Source organism: Schistocerca serialis, chromosome 1 (assembly GCF_023864345.2).
Source record: "Schistocerca serialis cubense isolate TAMUIC-IGC-003099 chromosome 1, iqSchSeri2.2, whole genome shotgun sequence".
NCBI lineage: Eukaryota > Metazoa > Arthropoda > Insecta > Orthoptera > Acrididae > Schistocerca > Schistocerca serialis.
In genome coordinates, this window is record NC_064638.1 from 913041789 (window position 1) to 913065457 (window position 23669).

At 44.0% G+C, this 23669-nt stretch overlaps 1 protein-coding gene across 1 annotated transcript in view; it reads right to left on the reverse strand.

Moving 5' to 3' along the window:
* The window catches only part of LOC126412128 (uncharacterized), a 377521-nt gene that overhangs the window by 243121 nt on the left and 110731 nt on the right, over positions 1-23669 (reverse strand). The gene's annotated exons all lie outside the window — the stretch shown is intronic.

Sequence of the window (23669 nt, forward strand, 5' to 3'; positions counted from 1 at the left end):
TCTCAGCTTCACTATAATGCGACTCGCAGTAATAAACGCTAAAGTGAGCGAATGATATATATACTTCTTGCGAGTTTTAAAATATACCGTTTGGGGAAATGCTAAAATTTCCGAGCTGGAAATACAGGGTGGCGCACGAAATGTGCTACCATTTTGTTTTTGAATATAAACTTTATTGTCAATACAATCTGAAAGGAACATATACTACAATGAAGAGCCGTCCATGGAGATTTGTTCCAACTCAGTACATGCTCAATATGTACATCATTTCGTTTCCTAACTTCCTTGAAACGAACACTGAAGTTAGAGATTACCCTACGGCACATGTCTTCCGTAATTTCACTGCAAGCTTGAAGAATAAGTCTTCTGAGCTCCATTAAATCACGTGGAAGATTCGGGTAAATTTTTTCCTTTAGGTACCCCCAAAGAAAAAAGTCACATGGATTGAGGTCTGGACTATTGGGGGGCCAATTTTGTCCGTCATTCAAGCGACCTGGAAACCTGAGTGAAATGATCCGCATGTCGAAATGCTCGTGTAAAAACTCCAACACAGTGTTTGCAGTATGTGGCCTTGCTCCATCTTGCATGAACCACTGCGTGTTGAAGGGCAAGCCAATAGCAAGAAGCTGTGGAATGAAGCTATTGCGAAGCATGCTCAAATAATACTCGCTGTTCACAGTCTCTTCAAAGAAAAAGGGTCCAATAAGTCCGTGACTGCAAATTGCTGCCCACGCTGTAATCCTCGGAGCATAATGTTGTCGTTCATGAAGCACTTGTGGGTTTTCAGTGGCCCAAAAGCGTAGTTTGTTAACCACACCGTCTGAATATGCGCCTCGTCTGAAAACCAAACGTTGTTGAGAGTTTCTTCTCTATCCTCCGCCCACTGAGCAAACAGTAGTCTCTGCTGCTTGTGTTCTTCAGTGAGCTCCTGTGCACAGGTCATCTTGTATGGGTACATATGGAGGTCACTATTAAGAATGCGTTGAACGGAGCGTCTGGATATTCCCAGTTGCACTGCTGCCTTTCTACACGATTTCCCGGGACTTCTCTGTACGGCAACTCGTACCGCTTCAATATTCTCCGGCGAACAAACAGGCTTAGGCCGAGGTCGCTTCGCTTGCAATACTGTTCCTTCCTGTACAAATTTATCGTACAACCTGTGGATGGTCTTCTTGCAAGGGACCCATCTTGTGTTAAACTGTTGTCGAAAACGCCTCGGAGTCACAACAAGGCTTTTCGTTTCATGAAAAAGTAACACAATTGCCGATCGTTGCTGTGTCGTCAGTCTTCCATTGTCAGCCATTGCTGCTTACTAGTCTCCTAGCGGCAGTATCGTGAATTACACGTCATTTCGTAACTCATTTGTTTTTCCAAGCTCTGCTGGTGCTGCTGTAGAGATCCCAGGGGGATATCTAATTTGCGTCGTAAATTGTGAAAGAAACAATTGGTAACACATTTCGTGCGTCAGCCTGTATGTTGTGAGGTATCTGTCACCGAAATATACGCTTTCATGCATTGCGGTTGGTGCTACGGAGTTAGTAAGCCACTTACGTTACGAAGTTCAGAGAGAGAGAGAGAGAAAAAAATGCGTTTTGCGTGCGGCGGACAGGAAGTTGGCAGTCGGCGCTGAGAGCGCGTCGCGCCGCCAGCTGAGTGCCGACTCGGCAGCGGACGTCCGGGCGCCCTGCTGCGGTCTGCGGCTCGCCGCTGCGACCTTGAACGTGAGATGGCAGCCGGCGGCCATCTGGCCGAGTCTGCGCGACGCCGCGCCGCACGCCGCTGCATCCCGTCCGGCAGGCAGCGGACCGCGCTCTCACGCCCCCCGCAACGTAACACGAGATGTCACCTCTGTCAGACGCCATAAACTACGGCCGGCCACGGCGTGCCAAACTCCGGACGTGCAGCGTGTGCGGCCCGGCCTGTCACTCAGCTTTGTTCGGTCCTTCTCGGAAGTACCCGGAACATAGCGACATTTCATTTGGCATTGCGGTGCGGCACTTTCGGTCACCACAACTCTCAGAGTTCGGCTGAATCGTGGTGTCAGTATTCTTTACTCTTCGATATTTGTTCGTAGTATGAAGGTCGTTCACAGGTCCAGTGGCTGTTCGCACAAAAGGAGGCACTCTAGCGGCTTATCGAATTCTTTAAAATGAATGGGAATGATAGAAGACAGAGATGAGACTTGTCGGGACGCATAAGCGATGGACAGTGCATATTACAATGCCACGCAGAAGGAATTTAAAGATTTAATTCGCAATGCAGGACAAAAAAATTGTTACTCATATGTAATGAGACTGCAAAATTGCTACAATATTACGATTGACTTATTTGTATGAAAGACCTTTTTTCGATCATGATACTAAATAAGTCACGATTACGTTGCGACCTGAGTGCGAAACTCCGTGAAATTCTGACTTGACCCATTATAAATGGTTTTTGAAAGACTGCGACTGTAGAAACAATAGATTTGCATATACTTAAATAAATCTTCTGCTACCAGTCACGATTTTCCTTTATTTTCTTTTCGCACGACGCTTTTCGAGAAGTAATTCCCATTTTCAAGTGCGTTTTTTGTGTGTATTAAGCCATTTCTTTTGATGTTGTCAGTGTATGTGAGTCTGCTTCATTTCGTTGACTTTTACTGCAGTACATAAGAAACTCGCGATTTTTAGTTGGGTATCAATTCCTTTTGTGAAGTTAGTAAGAATTGATACCCAACTAAAAAATCGTGAGTTTCTTATGTTTTACAGTAAAAGTCAACGAAATGAAGCAGGCTCACACACACTGACAACATCAAAAGAAATGGCTTAATATACACAAAAAACGCACTTGAAAATGGGAATCATTTCTCGAAACGCGTCGTGCAAAAAGTAAAATAAAGAAAAATCGTGACTGGTAGCAGAAGGTTTATTTATTTATAAACAAACCTGTGTAAAATTGCCTGCGTTTGTCTGTATGCCGATAGTGTGTACCAAATAAAATTTATATTATGTCTTCAGTGCGCCAAAAATAATTAAATAATACTGAAAATTTGAGCTATGTTGCTGACAAGGGTGAAATAAAAAACCAAGTCGTATGAAGTGCGGCTCCGCTGTCATTAAAAAACGCGCGTTCGCAGTTATCTCCTCTTCCCCCTCCTCATAGTCAGAGTGGCATGGCGGTGGGGGAAATGTGCAGAGAGGCTGAGCACTTTCGCACTTGTACCTGGGCACGGCCCGCCTGCCGAAATCTTGGCCGCCCCTGCCATAAACTGTTCCCCACAGTGCAAACACTGCTAGCTATTAAAATTACAACACCAGGAAGAATAGCGACTAACGAAATTTTATTTGTTATGTGTGTACAGTGTAAAAGCAATAATGATCATCAAAAAATGTTCTGCTTATTGGCAGATTCCTGACACAATTGCTGTCTCCATCTGATCCTGTTTCCAGTCTAACTCCTTCGTAGCCTGGTATCTTCCTCTTTACAGTTCATCCAATATTTTCTTCTTTGATTTCTTTTTTTTTTCTGCCCTTCCAATGTAGCTGCGATAGCTGTTGTTACAATTCCTTTTCCTCACAGTTTGTAACCAACACATTTTGTTTATCATTTGTTATCCAGTTTTAAGGAAGTGCTTTTAGTAAAACGGTTGATACAAAAAAAAGTGACCATGGGACAGAAAAGCAACTCAAATCGCTCAACAGAGGGATCGCCAATGGACCTTACTCGATACCACTACGTTTTCTGAAAGCAGGTTGATTTTATTCAGTATTCCAATCACTATATTATTCCTCACTTTTTCAGCTACAAAACCCTGTTATGCAATTTCATCTACATTCTACATCACCTCCAATTCGTTCCTAGTAAAACTATGTAATATGCAAACCAATCATCGACTCCAAACTGATTTACTTCCGTCTGTTATGTTGAATTAGATGTTGTCCCTTACAGAGAGACACCCTTTGGGGCATTCGTCCTTTCCAAAGCTAAAAATAATTATGCATGCCATTTTCCATGAGGACTACCGCCTTTGTCTTCCGGCGTAGCGCAAGAACATGTCTGCAGTTTGGACGCCTGCTGCCGCTGAGGTGACAACTTAAGACAGCTCTTTTCATGGCGCAAGGATACAGTTTAAGGTCATACAGCAGTTGTGCAACTCAAGCAGTTTCTTAGTAACGTAGGTATTTTTTCTTTTGTCACACTACGTACTTCTGTTACCAGACCACAAACTATTTTACGAGGCATAAGCTACGTATTATGCGAACTAAATACTCGTAGGTATTTGCTGCCTTCAGAATGGTCTTCAAAATGCCCTTCGCGATGAAAATGTTGTCCGCAGTGCTGAATTCCATGTAGATGATTGAGCCTCTGACAGTTATATGTCTAATCGACAGCAACGCCTTTAGAGACGAAATAATTGAAAGAATGAATCACAATCTAAAGAATGTCTCAGCATTTGCAAAGAGTAATCTAGAGAAACTCTGGAAAACCTGCAGCACGACAGCCGGACGAGTGTTTAAGCGCTACTCCTACCGAAAATCATCGTTGATTATGTTGCATCCTAAAGATGCAATCAAAAAAGTGCACTTGAGAAGACAGCGAGAAATCACAGAGCCATCTGTCGAGAGCCTCCTACAACTCTCCTCCGTAACTGCAATCTTACTTGGTTTCCAAATTTGACAATCTAGTCTCACGCTACGTAAGCGACAGCTTTAAACGAAGGTATTTTTGCAGAAGATGATAGTCATCAAGGACTGGTAGGAAGGTCAGTAGCGAACTACAGGTAATGCTAAAAATACAATTTCATGAAGAGTGTGCCTTTCTACAAGGCACCGTAACTCTTTCGGTGGACTGATTCTAGGATCTAAGCAAGAGGGCAGGAGAACGGCCACTAAACCACTCAAGCAAATGTCCGGGTGTTGACCGTTGTGCTCTACCTCTTGAAGTATTCCTCGACAGGACGAGAAGAAGCGGAAACAGAAAGAAGCATGAACAACGATTCAGACAAAAAGTTGGGCTTCAGACAGGGAAACGGTGGGCGTCTGTAACATTTTACAACGTCGCTGAGCTGCGCACCTGGAATTCACAAGGTGGCTTAACGGTAATCGCAGTGCAGGTTCGAAGGAGAAAGTAACATTCCATACACCTCGGGTACTTCACAGACGCAGTCGATGGGAGGTAATTTATTCCAGTGAGAATCACTGTCTGAGGCGGATACGACTCACAAGAGGATCTCATGTACTCGTCATCGCCTGTTTCGTCCAAATTTAAGGTACGGAACTTGGCCAGAAATGAAAGTGACAGAAGTAGGAACTCCAGATGGCCACGCGTTTATAAAAAAAATAGCATTTCGGGCGCGGGTCGGGCGAGACATGAGCTAGTTACATAAGCGAGATTTCCGGCAGCGGTTGGCGGAGCGGAAAGCGCACTGAAGGGTAAATTGAAGGTCGTGGGATCGAATTATTTTAATTTTTACTTTACTCACCCTGCAACCTAAATAACGCTCATCATATTGTATTTATTAATATTTTCAGAAAAGTCGTAAGAAGAGAAGGCAAAGCAAAATTTGGGTTTACAAATAAATTTCCAGGAAGGGACTGTAAGGCGTACACGAGAACTTTATATACAAAATTAGGTATTTGTGTTATTTTACGGTTGATGATTTACATGTGCTGGGATGATATTAATTTTAAAAACAAGGGAAGTGGTAACTTCCTCGGCATCTTGCACAGACGAATTCATGCGATTCCATGGTTGCGCGAAGGTTTCTGTAGAACAACAATCATGGTTTACATTCATAAAACGTTATCCCTCATCGCGCAATATGACTTGACACCAATGTGAAACGCATCATTTCGCCAAATATTGGCGAGAATAGATGGTAATGTACAATCGAATGTATTGTGATGCTGTCTTCTAGGGATGTGGTTTATTTTTCTCTCTTGATGAAATTTGAAGCTTTTTGATAAAATTCTTGACCTGACAATTAAAATGGACATCGCAGGGCTGCGCTAACGGAGCACATTTTTGGGGAGGGGGGGGGGGGGCGGTAGGGTTGGTAGGAGGGTATCACTTTAATACTGTGCCATGGCAATCCTGCAGCATGAAAAATCTCGTCGTACAACTGTAGATTTGTTTGCCCTCCCCTTTTACGTACAAAAAAATGGCTCTGAGCACTATGGGACTCAACTGCTGAGGTCATTAGTCCCCTAGAACTTAGAACTAGTTAAACCCAACTAACCTAAGGACATCACAAACATCCATGCCCGAGGCAGGATTCGAACCTGCGACCGTAGCGGTCTTGCGGTTCCAGACTGCAGCGCCTTTAACCGCACGGCCTTTTACGTACATTTTCAGAGAAAAACTACACGATTTATTCAGGAGTAGAGCTTCATAAATTCAGCAAGTCAATAACGCGTTCGTCTACATCTGATCCTTATGCAAACAGTTATTCGTCTTGGCATTGATTGGTGTTGTTGGATATCCTCCTGAGGGATACAGTGCCAAATTCGGCCCAGTTTTCGCGGAAGATCGTCAAAATCCCGAGCTGGATGGAGGGCCCTGCCCGTAATACTGCAAACGTTCTCAACTGGGGAGAGATTCCTGGCCAAGGTAGGGTTTGGCAGGCACGGAGACACTATAAGCCCAGGATGGCTTACAATAAATGGCAACAAAACGGGTCGCACAACATCGTCGACGTACCGCTGTGCTGTATGAGTGCTGCGGATGACAACCAAAGAGATTCTGCTACGAAATGGAATGGAGCCTGATACCATCGCTCCTGGTAGTGGCTCCATAAGGCAGCCGACAGTCAGGTTGGTATACAACCGCTGTTTGGGGCACCTCCAACACGTCTTCGACCTGGCCTCTCACTGATTATAGTAGAATTGTCTTCAGTGAAGAGTCCTGCTTCGAACTTAGCCCAGATGACCAGCGAAGACACCTCTGGAGATACCTCGGACAGTGGTTGGATACCAATCTGTCACCCACCATACGGCCAGACAACCATATGCGATTATATGGGGTGCCATTTCCTTTCATAGCAGAACCCATTTGGTTGTCATCCGTGCACCTTTACAGACAGTGGCATGCTGTCGATATTCTACGCCATGTTTTGTTGCCCTTCAAGGCAAGCTATCCTGGGCTTACATTTCAGCAAGATAATGCCCGCCCACAGACGGTAAGAGTTTCTACTGTTGTCTTCGTGGTTGCCAAACCCTATTTTGGCATCTTGGCCAGCAAGGCCACTGTATCTCTCCTCAAATCAGAACGTTTGGAGCATTAGGGGTAGGGTCCTCGAACCAGCTCGGGAATTTGACGATGTAAAGCGCCAATTGGACAGAATTTGGCACAATATTCCTCAGGAGGACATCCAAAAACTCTATCAGGCAATTTAAAGTCGAATAACTGCTTGCTTAGGGGCCAGAGGTGGATCAACGCGTTATTGACTTGCTCAATTTGTGACTCTCTTTCTTTCGAATAAATCATCCAATTATTCTGAAACCGTAATCATTTGTTTGTCTGAACATATTCGTCACAACTACCGATTTCCGTCCCATTCGGATTATTCCTTCGTGGTGACTCGTATTTTTGCCTTGGAGTGTATTAATTTGCCGTGTAAGTAACGGACAAATCGAAAACAAAAGCAAATTTGCAAATGAGGACTCGACCCCACTCCCGCACATTACCGTTCTCTACTCTTCCCGCTGCGCCTACCGCTCGATGTAAACTAAGACTATGGCCCATGCATTGCCGTACCCGAGCGAGAAATGCTATTTTTTCTAAACGCTCATGTATACCTGGCGCTCCCACTTCCGTCAGTTTCGTTTCTGACCAAGTCCAGCATACACCATAAATTTTGACGGAATCGATGACGACGTGTAGGACCGGTCACCGTGTCAGTGACAGACCACACGGAGTACTTCAAATGTACCGTAAACGCGCTTAATACCCCACGTGCAAAGAGTCTTGCCACCAAACGTACCCATTACTGTCACTACTGTTATTGTTATGATAGTTATTTTATACTGTGAGTCTTAATAATCATTATTACTGATATTGATAATGATGAAAAACCAAAACTGAACCAAGTGAGCGTATGGTGTGGCAGCTACTAAGTAAGCCGCTACAGTACGATGTCTAACTACTAGCGGCGTTGAATATGAAATTATTGGTTATAACAGGAACTAATGAATTTGAAAACCTATGTGCAAGCAACATGTCATCTGGAAATGCTCTTCAAACTCTCTACTAAGCTTCCAACAGCTCTGCACAGCTTACTATTGTTTGAAAACAGCTATGTTATCCTTGGGATTGACGTCGCAGTCGTTGAAGTACATAAACGCTTGTCGAGAAACATCTCACGTCACACGCCTGAGAATACTAAAGTTAGAAGATACCCTAAGTTTTCACTTTAGAAGAACCAAACGCACATATTCTCAATATAGTTCCCATAACTTAACCACTTGTGCGACTCCATCATTTACTGCGAACTAAAGGGGTTAGACTGAAAAATCAGAAAAAAATTAGTCGACTGTAGTGAATACTTGTCAATGTCTTCCCCTAATTTGTCGATACGCGTTCCAATTCACTGAAATGTTCTCCAGAACTAAGTTGATGTAGAATACGAGGATAATGGGACAATAATTAATCGACAGTACAGATGGAGATCTCAACCCTGCTTCTCCCGCATACGAGTTCAGCTCTGCAACGTCTTCAATAGTGAGACAACGAGAATCATATGTCATTATCCTGAGGAAGTTCCTGATGCAGATAATATGCCCATATGTGTGCGACTTATTTGGTGTGTTACAGTGCGAAGTGCATCTTAGTGGGATATTGAAATGTTTCCCAGCGCTCTAAACACCATCAGCTCATTTCCATACAACCAATTGTAATGCAATACACTGATATTTTGAACTTAACTCTTCCAGCTGTACTTTGTCATACGCCTTGGTGATATGGGTGGGAACGAAAAATGTACAGGTATGTGTCCGTAAAGTTCTCGTTGCTACCCATATCGTCAAGGTGTATGACGAGGTGCAGCTGGGACAGTTAAGTTCAAAATATCTGTGTGTTACATTACACGTGATAGTATGGGATTCAGATGATGGTGATAATATGACATTCACTCTTTTCACAGGCGCAGCACTGTATCATTGTAGGACCAATGGGCACACTCGAATACTTTTCGTCAATGGTAAACAAAACAATTAATTCAAAGCAGGAGTTAAATGTAGAATTTCATGACTAATAAACGACCGACTTCTGCTGATCTGTCCGATCTCCATCAGTTTCGTTTTCAGTACGAGCGAGACAAAGTTTCAGGAATGTCTTACACGGATAATCGTGGTTGGGGAGGGGGGTGGGGGGAAGAGGTAATGTTTCCGCTACAATAGCGCCATTACAAGAAATCCAGTGGGGAGTAATGACCTCGGGGTGGGGGGATTCACGAGTCAGTCGAAGAATGAGGAAGGTGAGTTGGTGAAGAGGAGAGGAGAGGAGTCGCCAGGGAAAAATGAAGAGCGTACGAGATATAAGAGGGAGATGTCCTATCGCATACCAGTCATTAAGCAGACGAGGAAGTGGTTACGTCAGAGGAACTATTCAGACCGATAGGCGGAACCACGCAAAGCCTTAACCATGGTAGCTGGATAGCGATTGAACCACGCTCCTGCCAGTTACGAATAATGGGTTGCGTACCTACGTTTCCTTCAGCAGTAAGAATTACATACCGACGAAGATAATAAAAAATAAAAATATGTACCCACTCGAGACTCTGTGGAAATAAAACATTTCGCCCAGAAGTCTCTTCTGTTGCATATTATATGACGTCTAAAGAGTGTAAGGAAATGTTTTCAGCTGCAGTAAATTATTCTGTCTCGGCGCTGTTACTTGGGAGTTTACAAGTAGACAGACACTTGGAAATTCGGAGAATACAGACCGCTGTTGTGTAGGCGACCCGCCGGCAGCGCGGTGCGTCAGCGGCGCGGCGCTAAACTAATTTCAGGTTTCCTACTCAGGGCAGCCGCGGCCGCGATCAGGCAGCCACTCACCTGGAACACGACAAAATGCAGTTAGTTACCTGTCAGAAGCGGCGGAGCGCACTCTCTGCGGCCTCTCCGCGGGTATGCCAACAAAATATGCACAACGTTCTTTCCGCCAGTACGGCATGCACTATAAAACTGTTAAGTGCTAATAACTAATACTTATGGTACAGCAAACTTCTGGTAATAAGAAATTGTTTTTCAGCTCAGTCATCACTCTTTGTTTATAAATCCGTCATAAAAGGACAGAAAACTGTGAACCGTCCTGGCTTCTAAAACAAAGCACGAGCAGAATCAACGGTGTAGGAGTTGGAGAAATGTTAAGGGAGACAGAGTATTTAAAATTCGCTGTGATAAAAATATGGTAGACATGAAAATATTGTTGTTGTTGTTGTTGTGGTCTTCAGTCCTGAGACTGGTTTGATGCAGCTCTCCATGCTACTCTATCCTCCGCAAGCTTCTTCATCTCCCAGTACCTACTGCAGCCTACATCCTTCTGAATCTGCTTAGTGTATTCGTCTCTTGGTCTCCCTCTACGGGTTTTACCCTCCACGCTGCCCTCCAATGCTAAATTTGTGACCCTTTGATGCCTCAGAACATGTCCTACCAACCGGTCCCTTCTTCTTATCAAGTTTTGCCACAAACTCCTCTTCTCCCCAATCCTATTCAGTACCTCCTCATTAGTTATGTGATCTACCCATCTAATCTTCAGCATTCTTCTGTAGCACCACATTTCAAAAGCTTCTATTCTCTTCTTGTCTAAACTATTTATCGTCCATGTTTCACTTCCATACATGGCTACACTCCATACAAATACTTTCAGAAACTACTTCCTGATACTTAAATCTATACTCGATGTTAACAAGTTTCTCTTCGTCAGAAACGCTTTCCTTGCCATTGCCAGTCTACATTTCATATCCTCTCTACTTCGACCATCAGCAGTTATTTTGCTCCCCAAATAGCAAAACTCCTTTACTACTTTAAGAATCTCATTTCCCAATCTAATTCCCTCAGCATCACCCGACTTAATTCGACTACATTCCATTATCCTTGTTTTGCTTTTGTTGATGAAAATATATAGGCAGCAAAGGAATACTAATCTTAGAACGTAGTTGGGAAAGCCATGACACTTCATTACCGAAAATGCTAAAGTAATTTTATTTGCTTATTTAAAATGGCTATTTTATACTTGTCACTGTCATTCTGGACATAGTAACAGATGTTTAGTTGTCATTTACGAACTAGGCAGCGATTTGCTTAGAGACTAAACAATAGCCGGCCGGTGTGGCCGAGCGGTTCTAGGCGCTTCAGTCCGGAACCGTGCGACCCCTACGGTCGCAGGTTCGAATGCTTCCTCGGGCATGGATGTGTGTGATGTCCTTAGGTTAGTTAGGTTTAATTAGTTCTACGTTCTAGGGGACTGATGACCACAGATGTTAAGTCCCATAGTGCTCAGAGCCATTTTGAACTAAACAATAAAAGACCGACAATGGCCTTGTGTGAAGAAATATCTTTACATGAGGTTGAAGTGATTTAGAAAAATCACGAAAGGCCTAAATCAGGACGGTTAGAGGTGGATTTAACATTTCCACCATCAAATACTAGTCCAGCAAGTAAACCACATTGCCAGTTCTCTTGGGACGGTTAGAGGTGGATTTAACATTTCCACCCTCAAATACTAGTCCAGCAAGTAAACCACATTGCCAGTTCTCTTGGCCGATAGCCTTCGGTAATCTTTCATTAAACGCATATTGGTCGCAGACGTAACTAAAGCGGTCTTCAGCTGCAAAAGTAGTATTTCCCCAGAGATACTTGCAAAAATCAGATTTATCTTGATTGGGAACAAATGAAGATACTTGGACTAATGTTATTTTTTACTCCTTGCCTCTATGGTACGGTCAGACGGAATTAATTGTTCTCGCTCTATGGTGTATATTGACACCGTGCATAGGCTGTAGACCATCTCTTAATCAAGCATGTGATATATGAAAAGCTTTTATCATTTATAATGGGCGATATAAATGGGATTTTATTATTTTTCGTATTTTTATTGTAGTCTGAACACCATTGGATAGCAAAGCACTTCCGGATATTACTTGCTACGAAGAATTCTACATCAACGAAGCGAGAAGTAGATCTTCAAGTAACTATCATCAAAGTCCTTTAGCAGAATAGGGATCCTGAGACCTCAGCAACATGGACTATGAGAACGGACTGTTTACGTCACCACGCAAAGACATTAGTTTCTAATAAACGACTGGAACAAGATATTTCCTAGATGTACTCAGTGTATTAATGTTTCTGTTTCATTGTGTGGGGCGGAATACGATTCTCTTCATTCTTCTACACTAGTCGGCGTAGTTAAAGAGCCATAAAACTGCGCTTTGCTAAGACGACTGTGTTGATCGAATGTTGATTGTAATTTAGAGAATCCATATACATTATGATATTTTTTCTGCTGGTGGTCGCTTATGTGGTGTGCGACGTCTTTAGAATTCGGCTTCGGGCTGTACCTGTCTGGTTTCAACAGCAAACATATTAAATGTTTAAGAAATTCGGAAGCACTTCAGTAATTGCATGTGGCTGGGTAAAACATGCTACTTGTCGACTACGTAACTGCGCAAATGTTCCATGATTTCTGTTGAAAACGCATCATTAACGTCATTTTCTATTCGCCAACCTTCATACAGAAAGCAATAATAATAATAATAACAACAATAATAATAATTAATAAAACACTCCCACGCAAATTGACAACTGACTGCTGGATGTTGATTTTACAGCCTTCCACTTTCAATACGCGCAGCAGTCCTGGGTCCATGTGCTCAGGCCCTACCTGCAAATGGATTTCGAGACGAAACGCCCAAGCAGATTTGTCCACAATTTGATTGGAAAAACGTACATAATAAAATATCAGAGACGACTTCTAATATCAAATCGCTGCCCGATCTTTTTTTTTTTAAATTTCTGTTTTGAGTTAACTTCCTTTTCAGGAAGTTATCCTCTCCTGGGCCAACCTCTTCATCTTAAAGTAGCATTTGCAGTCAGTGTCCATTATTTGTTGTGTATGTTTCGATCTCTATCTTCGCCTACAGTTTGTGTTCGCTACAGCTGCCTCTGATACTATAGAAGTTAGTGGCTCACGTCTTAACACAAGTTCTGTCATTCAATCCCTTTTTGTAATCAGTGTTTTCCACACATTCTTTTCGTCGCCGATTCTGTGAAAAACCTCGTATCTTATCTTGTCAATAAACTTGATTTTCAGGAACCTAACAGGAAAGCTCAAACACTTTTGTTGTCCTCTTTTCCGGTTTTTTCACAGTAAGTGAATCGCTATCACTCACTGCCTGTGCTCATAAAGTTCTTCCTCAAGTCAAGGTCTACGTTTGATACCAGTACACTTCCTTTTGCGAGAAATGCCCTCTTTGCCTGTACCAATCTGCTTCTTACATACTCCTTGCTTGGTACGTCATGCGTTAATTTGCTTCTAAAGTAAGAGAATTACTTCACTTCGTCTACTGCTTGGCCTCCAGTTTTGATGTAAGTTTTTCCTCTAACCCCATTACTACTACACCTTATTAATTTATTCTTTCTTTCGATTACTCTCAATCCATATTCTGCGCCCACTGGACATTTCATTTCACTATTCCTCACACTTACTGAGGATAGCAATGTCAACTGCGAATTTTATTTTGATACAGTTTCGCACTGAATTTTGATCCCACTTCTTAACCTTTATTTTGTTCCCGCGGTTGCCGAGCGTTTCTAGGCGGTTCAGTCTGGAACCGTGCGACCGCTACGGTCACAGGTTCGAATCCTGCCTCGGGCATGGATGGGTGTGATGTCCTTAGGTTAGTTAGGTTTAAGTAGTTCTAAGTTCTAGGGGACTGATGACCTCAGAAGTTAAGTCCCATAGTGCTCAGAACCATTTGAACCATTTTGAACCATCTCCTGAACTATGTGCTATGTGCCTTACATTTGTAGGTAAATGCGGCGTCATGCGTGGATACTGTATGCGAAGTTTATTGCGAATAGAATTAGTAGCAAGGAAGTTTTTCACCCATCTGATTGTTTATGACATCATATCTCCCGAATTACGTGTCCTACAATGATATAATTTTGCAGTTACATTCAATGCTGTATGTGCATAGTGTCTGCAAAATGTATCGCGTATGCAGTTAGTCATAAAGAAGTAATATATTATAACGTCATGTCCGGTGCGGTACTTTTACTGTATGAACAGCGGAAAAGTAGTAAGCGGTGAACTTTTTTCCTTTCATCATTTGGTAAGGGTTGCCAAGGAGAAAAAAATTTCATGAAAATTTCAAGTTATGTTTAAAGTTTGTTGCAATTCGCCAAGTACTCTCATTCTCAAATACTGGGTGAATAAAGTCTGGGAATTCACGTGTCGCTAGCTACGCTTCGTCCGCATCTCATGGTCGTGCGGTAGCGTTCTCGCTTCCCGCGCCCGGTTCCCGGGTTCGATTGCCGGCGGGGTCAGGGATTTTCTCTACCTCGTGATGACTGGGTGTTGTGTGATGTCCTTAGGTTAGTTAGGTTTAAGTAGTTCTAAGTTCTAGGGGACTGATGATCATAGATGTTAAGTCCCATAGTGCTCAGAGCCATTTGAAGCTACGCTTCTTTTTCACCCCAACCACACCTCCTTCAGAGGTGGATGGTTCCTACCCACACAGCTTCTTTTGACTGACAGTGAGGTTTAAGTGTACCCAATTTCGTTAAAATCGGTCAAGTGGTTTAGGAGGAGATGTGGAACATACATTCATACACACACACATACGTACATGCATTTTTATGTGTATTGATTCTTGTTAGCAACTTGAATGTGCTAACTGTTAGGATAGCATTTATCTGCTCTTGTTATCTTAGGGATTATATCCATGACATAATAACGATACTCTGATTATATGTCACAAGTTTCATAGATTGTACACACTAATTTTGATAATCGTTTGCTTGCCACTTGGCACAATGATTTTAGAAATTGTGAAGGAATGTTATCTACCGTGTCTGTCTTGTTTGTACTGAAATCTTCCTATGCTCTGTCAGTATTCTCGAGTAAAGTTAGATTGCAGATATAGGTTGGGCTCAACTATGTCTATCGCTACATCGCCAGCCACTTATTTTAAAACCGAGAACGTTATCACGTGTCTAACAAGGACACTACCAGTAAACAAGCAGCGAGCCGGCAATACAGGACATGGCTATCTTCATCCTTAGACTGATGTTACGCTGCCGTTCGCGCTTCCCCAGACGCAGTGCTAATTCCGTGGGATGTTGCTACGGATGTACTAGCCAGAGTAGGAAGGGCAGAACTGCGCACGCGCGGCCGTCGTAATTGGCGGTCGCGGCGCGGTGTGGCCGCCTGCGCGGCAATCTGGGCGAGTGATCCGCTTAACCGCAGGCAAGGACAGCAATTGCGGCGCCTCGCCTCGCCTCGCCGCGGCGCTCTACGGCTTCGCGACAATAAACCGGCCGCAGCCGCAGCCGATTAGAGGGGCCACAAGTGCGAAGCCGCGCGGGCCCAGCCCACCGCAACTGCCGCAAAATACACTCCTGGAAATTGAAATAAGAACACCGTGAATTCATTGTCCCAGGAAGGGGAAACTTTATTGACACATTCCTGGGGTCAGATACATCACATGATCACACTGACAGAACCACAGGCACATAGACACAGGCAACAGAGCATGCACAATGTCGGCACTAGTACAGTGTATATCCACCTTTCGCAGCAATGCAGGCTGCTATTCTCCCATGGAGACGATCGTAGAGATGCTGGATGTAGTCCTGTGGAACGGCTTGCCATGCCATTTCCACCTGGCGCCTCAGTTGGACCAGCGTTCGTGCTGGACGTGCAGACCGCGTGAGACGACGCTTCATCCAGTCCCAAACATGCTCAATGGGGGACAGATCCGGAGATCTTGCTGGCCAGGGCAGTTGACTTACACCTTCTAGAGCACGTTGGGTGGCACGGGATACATGCGGACGTGCATTGTCCTGTTGGAACAGCAAGTTCCCTTGCCGGTCTAGGAATGGTAGAACGATGGGTCCGATGACGGTTTGGATGTACCGTGCACTATTCAGTGTCCCCTCGACGATCACCAGTGGTGTACGGCCAGTGTAGGAGATCGCTCCCCACACCATGATGCCGGGTGTTGGCCCTGTGTGCCTCGGTCGTATGCAGTCCTGATTGTGGCGCTCACCTGCACGGCGCCAAACACGCATACGACCATCATTGGCACCAAGGCAGAAGCGACTCTCATCGCTGAAGACGACACGTCTCCATTCGTCCCTCCATTCACGCCTGTCGCGACACCACTGGAGGCGGGCTGCACGATGTTGGGGCGTGAGCGGAAGACAGCCTAACGGTGTGCGGGACCGTACCCCAGCTTCATGGAGACGGTTGCGAATGGTCCTCGCCGATACCCCAGGAGCAACAGTGTCCCTAATTTGCTGGGAAGTGGCGGTGCGGTCCCCTACGGCACTGCGTAGCATCCTACGGTCTTGGCGTGCATCCGTGGTTCGCTGCGGTCCGGTCCCAGGTCGACGGGCACGTGCACCTTCCGCCTACCACTGGCGACAACATCGATGTACTGTGGAGACCTCACGCCCCACGTGTTGAGCAATTCGGCGGTACGTCCACCCGGCCTCCCGCATGCCCACTATACGCCCTCGCTCAAAGTCCGTCAACTGCACATACGGTTCACGTCCACGCTGTCGCGGCATGCTACCAGTGTTAAAGACTGCGATGGAGCTCCGTATGCCACGGCAAACTGGCTGACACTGACGGCGGCGGTGCACAAATGCTGCGCAGCTAGCGCCATTCGACGGCCAACACCGCGGTTCCTGGTGTGTCCGCTGTGCCGTGCGTGTGATCATTGCTTGTACAGCCCTCTCGCAGTGTCCGGAGCAAGTATGGTGGGTCTGACACACCGGTGTCAATGTGTTCTTTTTTCCATTTCCAGGAGTGTATATCATAGCGTGAGAAGAGCCGGCCCCCGTCTGCTGTCGCCGCTTAACGCTCGAGGAACAGAGAAACGACAGTTGTCGGTAGGCGATGTGTTAATCACTGCCTAACAATTGAAAGCAATGGGGAACTACAGCCGTAATTTTTGCCGAGGGCATGCAGCTTTAGTCACAGCTGCAAAATACTAACGCGAATTCTTTACAGACCAATGGAAAAACTGGTAGAAGCCGACCTCGGGGAAGATCAGTTTGGATTCCGTAGAAATGTTGGAACACGTGAGGCAATACTAACCTTACGACTTATCTTAGAAGAAAGATTAAGGAAAGGCAAACCTACGTTTCTAGCATTTGTAGACTTAGAGAAAGCTTTTGACAATGTTGATTGGAATACTCTCTTTCAAATTCCAAAGGTGGCAGGGGTAAAATACAGGGAGCGAAAGGCTATTCACAATTTGTACAGAAACCAGATGGCAGTTATAAGAGTCGAGGGGCATGAAGGGGAAGCAGTGGTTGGGAAGGGAGTGAGACAGGGTTGTAGCCTCTCCCCGATGCTATTCAATCTGTATATTGAGCAAGCAGTAAAGGAAACAAAAGAAAAGTTCGGAGTAGGTATTAAAATCCATGGAGAAGAAATAAAAACTTTGAGGTTCGCCGATGACATTGTAATTCTGTCAGACACAGCAAAGGACTTGGAAGATCAGTTGAACGGAATGGACAGTGTCTTGAAAGGAGGGTATAAGATGAACATCAACAAAAGCAAAACGAAGATAATGGAATGTAGTCGAATTAAGTCGGGTGGTGCTGACGGAATTAGATTAGGAAATGAGACACTTAAAGTAGTAAAGAAGTTTTGCTATTTGGGGAGTAAAAAAACTGATGATGGTCGAAGTAGAGAGGATATAAAATGTAGACTGGCAATGGCAAGGAGAGAATTTGTGAGGATGAGAAATTTGTTTACATCGAGTATAGATTTAAGTGTCAGGAAGTCGTTTCTGAATGTATTTGTATGGAGTGTAGCCATGTACGGAAGTGAAACATGAACCATAAATAGTTTGGACAAGACGAGAATAGGAGCTTTCGAAATGTGCTGCTACAGAAGAATGCTGAAGATTAGATGGGTAGATCACATATCTAATGAGCAGGTAATGAATAGGATTGGGGAGAAGAGGAGTTTGTGGCAAAACTTGACAAAAAGAAGGGACCGGTTGGTAGGATATGTTTTGAGGCATCAAGGGATCACAAATTTAGCATTGGAGGGCAGCGTGGAGGGTAAAAATCGTAGAGGGAGACCAAGAGATGAATACACTAAGCAGATTCAGAAGGATGTAGGTCTAAGTAGGTACTGGGAGATGAAGAAGCTTGCGGAGGGTAGAGCAGCATGGAGAGATGAATCAAACCAGTCTCTGGACTGAAGACCACAACAACAATAACAATTGTTGCGTACTCATGAAGAGAAGAAAAGGAAACGGTCTACTGACACACAGTCAACATGGGTTTAGTAAACATCGTTCCTGTGAAACACAACTAGCTCTTTATTCACATGAAGTGCTGAGTTCTATTGACAAGGAATTTCAGATCGACTCCGTATTCCTGGATTTCCGGAAGGCTTTTGACACTGTACCACACAAGCGGTTTGTAGTGAAATTGCGTGCTTATGGAATACCGTCTCAGTTATGTGACTGGATTTGAGGTCCTGTCAGAGAGGTCACAGTTCTTTGTAACTGACGGAAAGTCACCGAGTATAACACAAGTGATTTCTGGCGTTCCCCAAGGTAGTGTTATAAGCCCTTTGCTGTTCCTTATCTATATAAGCGATTTGGGAGCCAATCTGAGCAGCCGTCTTCGGTTGTTTGCAGATGATGCTGTCGTTTATCGACTAATAAACCCATCGGAAATCAAAACAAACTGCAAAACGATTTAGAAAAAAGTATCTGAATGGTGCGAAAAGTAGCAGTTGTCGCTAAATAACGAAAAGTGTCAGGTCATCCACATGAGTGCTAAAAGGAACTCGTTAAACTTCGGTTACACGATAAATCAGTCTAATCTAAAAGCCGTAAATTCAACTAAATACCTAGGTTTTACAATTACGAACAATTTAAATTGGAAGGAAGACGTAGAAAATGTTGTGGGGATGGCTAACCAAAGGCTGCGTTTTATTGGCAGGGCACTTAGAAAATGAGACAGGCCTACTAAGGAGACTGCCTACACTACGCTTGTCCGTCGTCTTTTAGAATACTGCTGTGCGGTGTGAGATCCTTACCAGATACGACTGACGGAGTACATCGAAAAAGTTCAAAGAAAGGCAGCACGTTTTGTATTATCGCGAAATATGGGAGAGAGTGTCACAGAAATGATACAGGATTTGGGCTGGAAATAATTTAAAAAAGGCGTTTTTCGTTGCGACGGAATCTTCGCACGGAATTCCAATCACCAATTTTCTCCTCCGAATGCGAAAATATTTTGTTGACACCGACCTACATAGGGTGGAATGATCACCACGATAAAATAACGGAAATCAGAGCTCGTACGGAAAGATATAGGTGTTCATTCTTTCCGCGCGGTATACGAGATTGGAATAATAGAGAATTGTGAAGGTAGTTCAATGAACCCTCTGCCAGGCATTTGAATGTGATATGCAGAGTATCCGTGTAGATGTAGATGTAGATGTAGATGAGGACCTCAGTTTACATAACTGTAAGAATGTAACTAGCATAAGCTCCTGATTACCCGGATGTGGATTATTCGCATTGTTGGTTATCCATAGGGTACCTGGGTGATACATGACTCATATAACGGCCATACATCCATCTGCCACCTTGAGAAGATCTGATGCTGCTGCTGAGTCCTGCTGAAAACTGATTTCAAGACTGGAAACCGTCGTCCTATAGAGGTTCCCGTTCCGTAAAAATGGGGAAGGAATCGTGCACCAACGGTGCTGCCCTAAGACTGGCCTGTACCGGTGCCCGTAGTAGACACCAGCGCCAACGATATATCGCAATCAAAGACCGTCCACTAACACACGCGCCGGCCGCACCAAATAAAGTTGTGCTTTCGTACAGGATAATACAGGGTTCCACATCGTGCTAATAGGAAAATCCTTGCCTCTATTAACCAAATTGTCTGTCAACGTAATTTCAATTGACTCCTTAGAACATACCAAAAACCGGACGTACCGGCAACTATCGGGGCCCCGACCGATTTTCCCCCTGTCCTTCGTTTAAATAGAGCTCTGCGGTCGCCTATTTTTCAGTTTATTGTAGCCTCGTGCGATGTCGAACATCAACGCACCTGCCCTGCGTGAATATATCGGCCTGTGAAACGCTTACACATCGACAAGAAATTTCGTATATGCCAAAATGTCCCAAATCAACCACGACGGGGCCTAATAGTTCCCTAATCTTAGAAGGTGGATGGAGCACTTCCTTAATACCTACAACACAAAAAAAGCACCAACACAAGAAATTATACGAACAGGACGAAAATCGGTGGATGCGATCGTAGTGCACAGAAAAAAAAAAAAAAAGAAATACAATTTTAGAAAAATTTAATGACCAACTCAAGAGAAAGAGCTTCAGAAATTGAGCAAGTCAGTAACGTGTTGGTCTACGTTAGGTTTGGCACTGATTGAGAGAGATGTTGGATTTCCTCCTGAGGAATATTGCCCCAAATTCTTTCCGATCGTTAAATCGTGAAAATCCCGAGGTGGGTGGAGGGCCCTGCCCATAATGCTCCAAACGACCTTAACTGGTGCATCACATCTACCGATTTCCGTCCCTTTCGGATTATTCAATCCAAACTCCCTATCTCGACGAATCTGCTTGTCAGAGTATCCATTCTCACTCAAAGGACAGGTGTGAAAATTTCTGTATTACGTTAAACGCATCGGATGCAGCGTGTGTTTTGCGTGTTAGAGTTCTAAGGACACCACTGCGTTTGTACGGTGGCTGAAAACTCCTAGCATGCAGATATCGGTCCGTATCTGTCGACTTTCGATGAACACGGAGCCCTAGAGTACCATAAGGTTTTTTAAAACATGACACCCTACAGGGGACACTTCCCATCACTTTTAACCACCATGGAAAACATAAGGCTGGGATTAAACCAGATGAAGTGGTCGAAAAATCGGAGAGAAACACGTCCGTGTGGCCAGACAGAAAATGCGTCGTCAGCGTACTTCCAGAAAACTGATGTCCCCAATGTCCTATCCCACGAAGTCCTCCATTATTCTGCATGATATGGAGTATGGACCACCCTCTGAGGGTGAGCATGGGGTCATTACAAAGATAATTGAGATAACTACCCAAGTGAATAATAATTGCATTTGCACTCTGAAACGAACAATCGGAGACGACGTGTCCCTCATACCAAAAATTTTCGGTAAATATCCCTGAACAACATCTGAAATTTTATTGGTTGAGGTGGATTCACACTATATAGCCGTAAGCAACATTTCCTCCCATTTTAGATTAAGGTGCTGTTATTGCAATTGGAAGGGCATAAAGCCACAGAAATAAAACGTTAATAAATCTACGAGGAGTGAGTGTCTGTCATACTTGGCCACTGAGTAAGCAGGAAACAAGAAAAGCAAACGAGATCGAAATGCTTCAAATGTAGAGAAAACTTAATACAGGTTTGTATATCGACCGAGGTGATGCTGGGAGCGAGACTGTTCAAATCCTTTTCCGGTGATTCAGATTTAAGTTCTCTATGGTTTCTCTAAATCGCTTAAGACAAACGCCGTGATAGTTCCTATGAAAAGGGCATGGCCGAATTCCTTCCCTATTGTTCCCTCAATCCGAGCTTGTACTTCGTCTGATGACCTTATCGTTGCCGGGATGTTAAACATTTACTTTCGTTTCTTCCTTTCTTTATACGATTACACCTGCTACAACTTAGAGTTAACAATGAATATCTGCTTAAAATATTGTGGTTTCTCTGGTTCCATTATTCATGACTGCTGCTGTCACCTACAAAAAGAGAAAAGTATGCTATTCAGCTGACTTGGTTATGACAGTGGAAGGAAAGATAACAGTTAGTTACGCCTGTACTTCGTTTACGTTTTGTTGTTAACTGTGTATTAATAGAGACAGTGGGAAGATAGATCCGTAAAACTGATTTCAAAGCTGTTTCCTGGCGACTGTGTTGATTGTGCCCTCCAGCGAAGCCATACTGCTTGTTCACAGTCGTCACGACGCCGTCTTACAAGCTGCAGTACTGCCAGTTCTTGAAAGGCTGCTGTTCTTGGCCCTAAAGTCTCGAGGCCGGAGGATATGGTTGTGGCACGATTTCTTTCTCGTGGCGGTCTTGCAGGAAGTAATGGACATACGGCGGGCCATATAGTCCTTACACTGTGTGAAACAAGTCGTGATTACTATTTCACACTCTTCGAGCAAGCACATGTACTCTCACTTTGACGATGACACGATAGAATCTTGTTGTTAGTAGGTGATCTCCTGTGCCCTCCTGTTACGGACAATCTCTTCCTATTTGCGTCATCGTGCTAAAATTAACCCGGCATGTCAACGCCGACGGAATGGCCGTGGGTATTATGTTGTCATACTGTGCTACTCGCCGGGAAGGCCACCTTGGAAGTAACATTCCGTTTAATGACATCTTATATACGGCAGCTTATTGGCTATTAATAAAAGCGCACACGTTCGGCAGCTGGCAGATCGAGGGCATGGCACAGCCTGTCAGTTTCTGATACAATCTGACCTGTTACTCAATTCGGACTTTTAACTTACTATTTCTGCGGGGATTTGATGGCAAAGGTGAGCCAGCCAATTTCGTTTCCTCCCTGAGGTGAATGAGCTACAGCGCACCAGACAGAATGCAACTTCCGTCTGCAAGGCTCTGAAAAGTCTACGGCAGGAACAGTAATACACAAATTATTTTGTCTCTGGATCAGAGTAGAAGAAGGAATGGAACAAATTAATCTATAAATAAATAAAAGAAACGAGGACTTGAGCACAAACGCTCTTATCAGCAAAATAGCAGACAAACCCGCAGCTGCCCGGATATTCATTTTGCCAAATTTCTATTACAGACGAAAACAAAGAATGAATTGTGTTAGTAGTGAAGTATGGAAAAAATTTCATTTCCATCCATTAGTGAAAACACCTTTGAAATTACGAAACAGCCGTACAAAGAAATATACGTAATGTACGAATGTGTAAGTAAAATATGCATATTAAGATACACGATTCCGGATGGTTTTTGTATGCTGGGCGCAGCTACGTCACGTCTGTATACCGCGGTTTTGTTAACATTTCTCCGGCACCGCCTCTTCGTAGCTCTATAGACGGCTATCGTTCTCGCCTACGACCGTTAGCGCTTCGCAGTTGAAAGCTGTCAAAAGCGCTGCCACGTGTTAGGGGTTTCCTTCAGTTGAATCGACTGCAGGAGTGTCGTAGTAGTAAAGAATAAATGTTTTATTGAAACATCATGCATGATGGCGTAGTTTTTCATGCATCTCACTGTTTATGACATCATATCTCCTGCACTGTGATAGATAGATGGTTGCTACCCCCACGGCAGTTGTTGTCTGATACTAAGGGTTATGTGTACCAAGTTTGGTCGAAATCTATCAATGGTTTAGGAGGAGAAGTGGAACATACACATACACAAGCATCCATTTTTATAATATGTATCGATTGC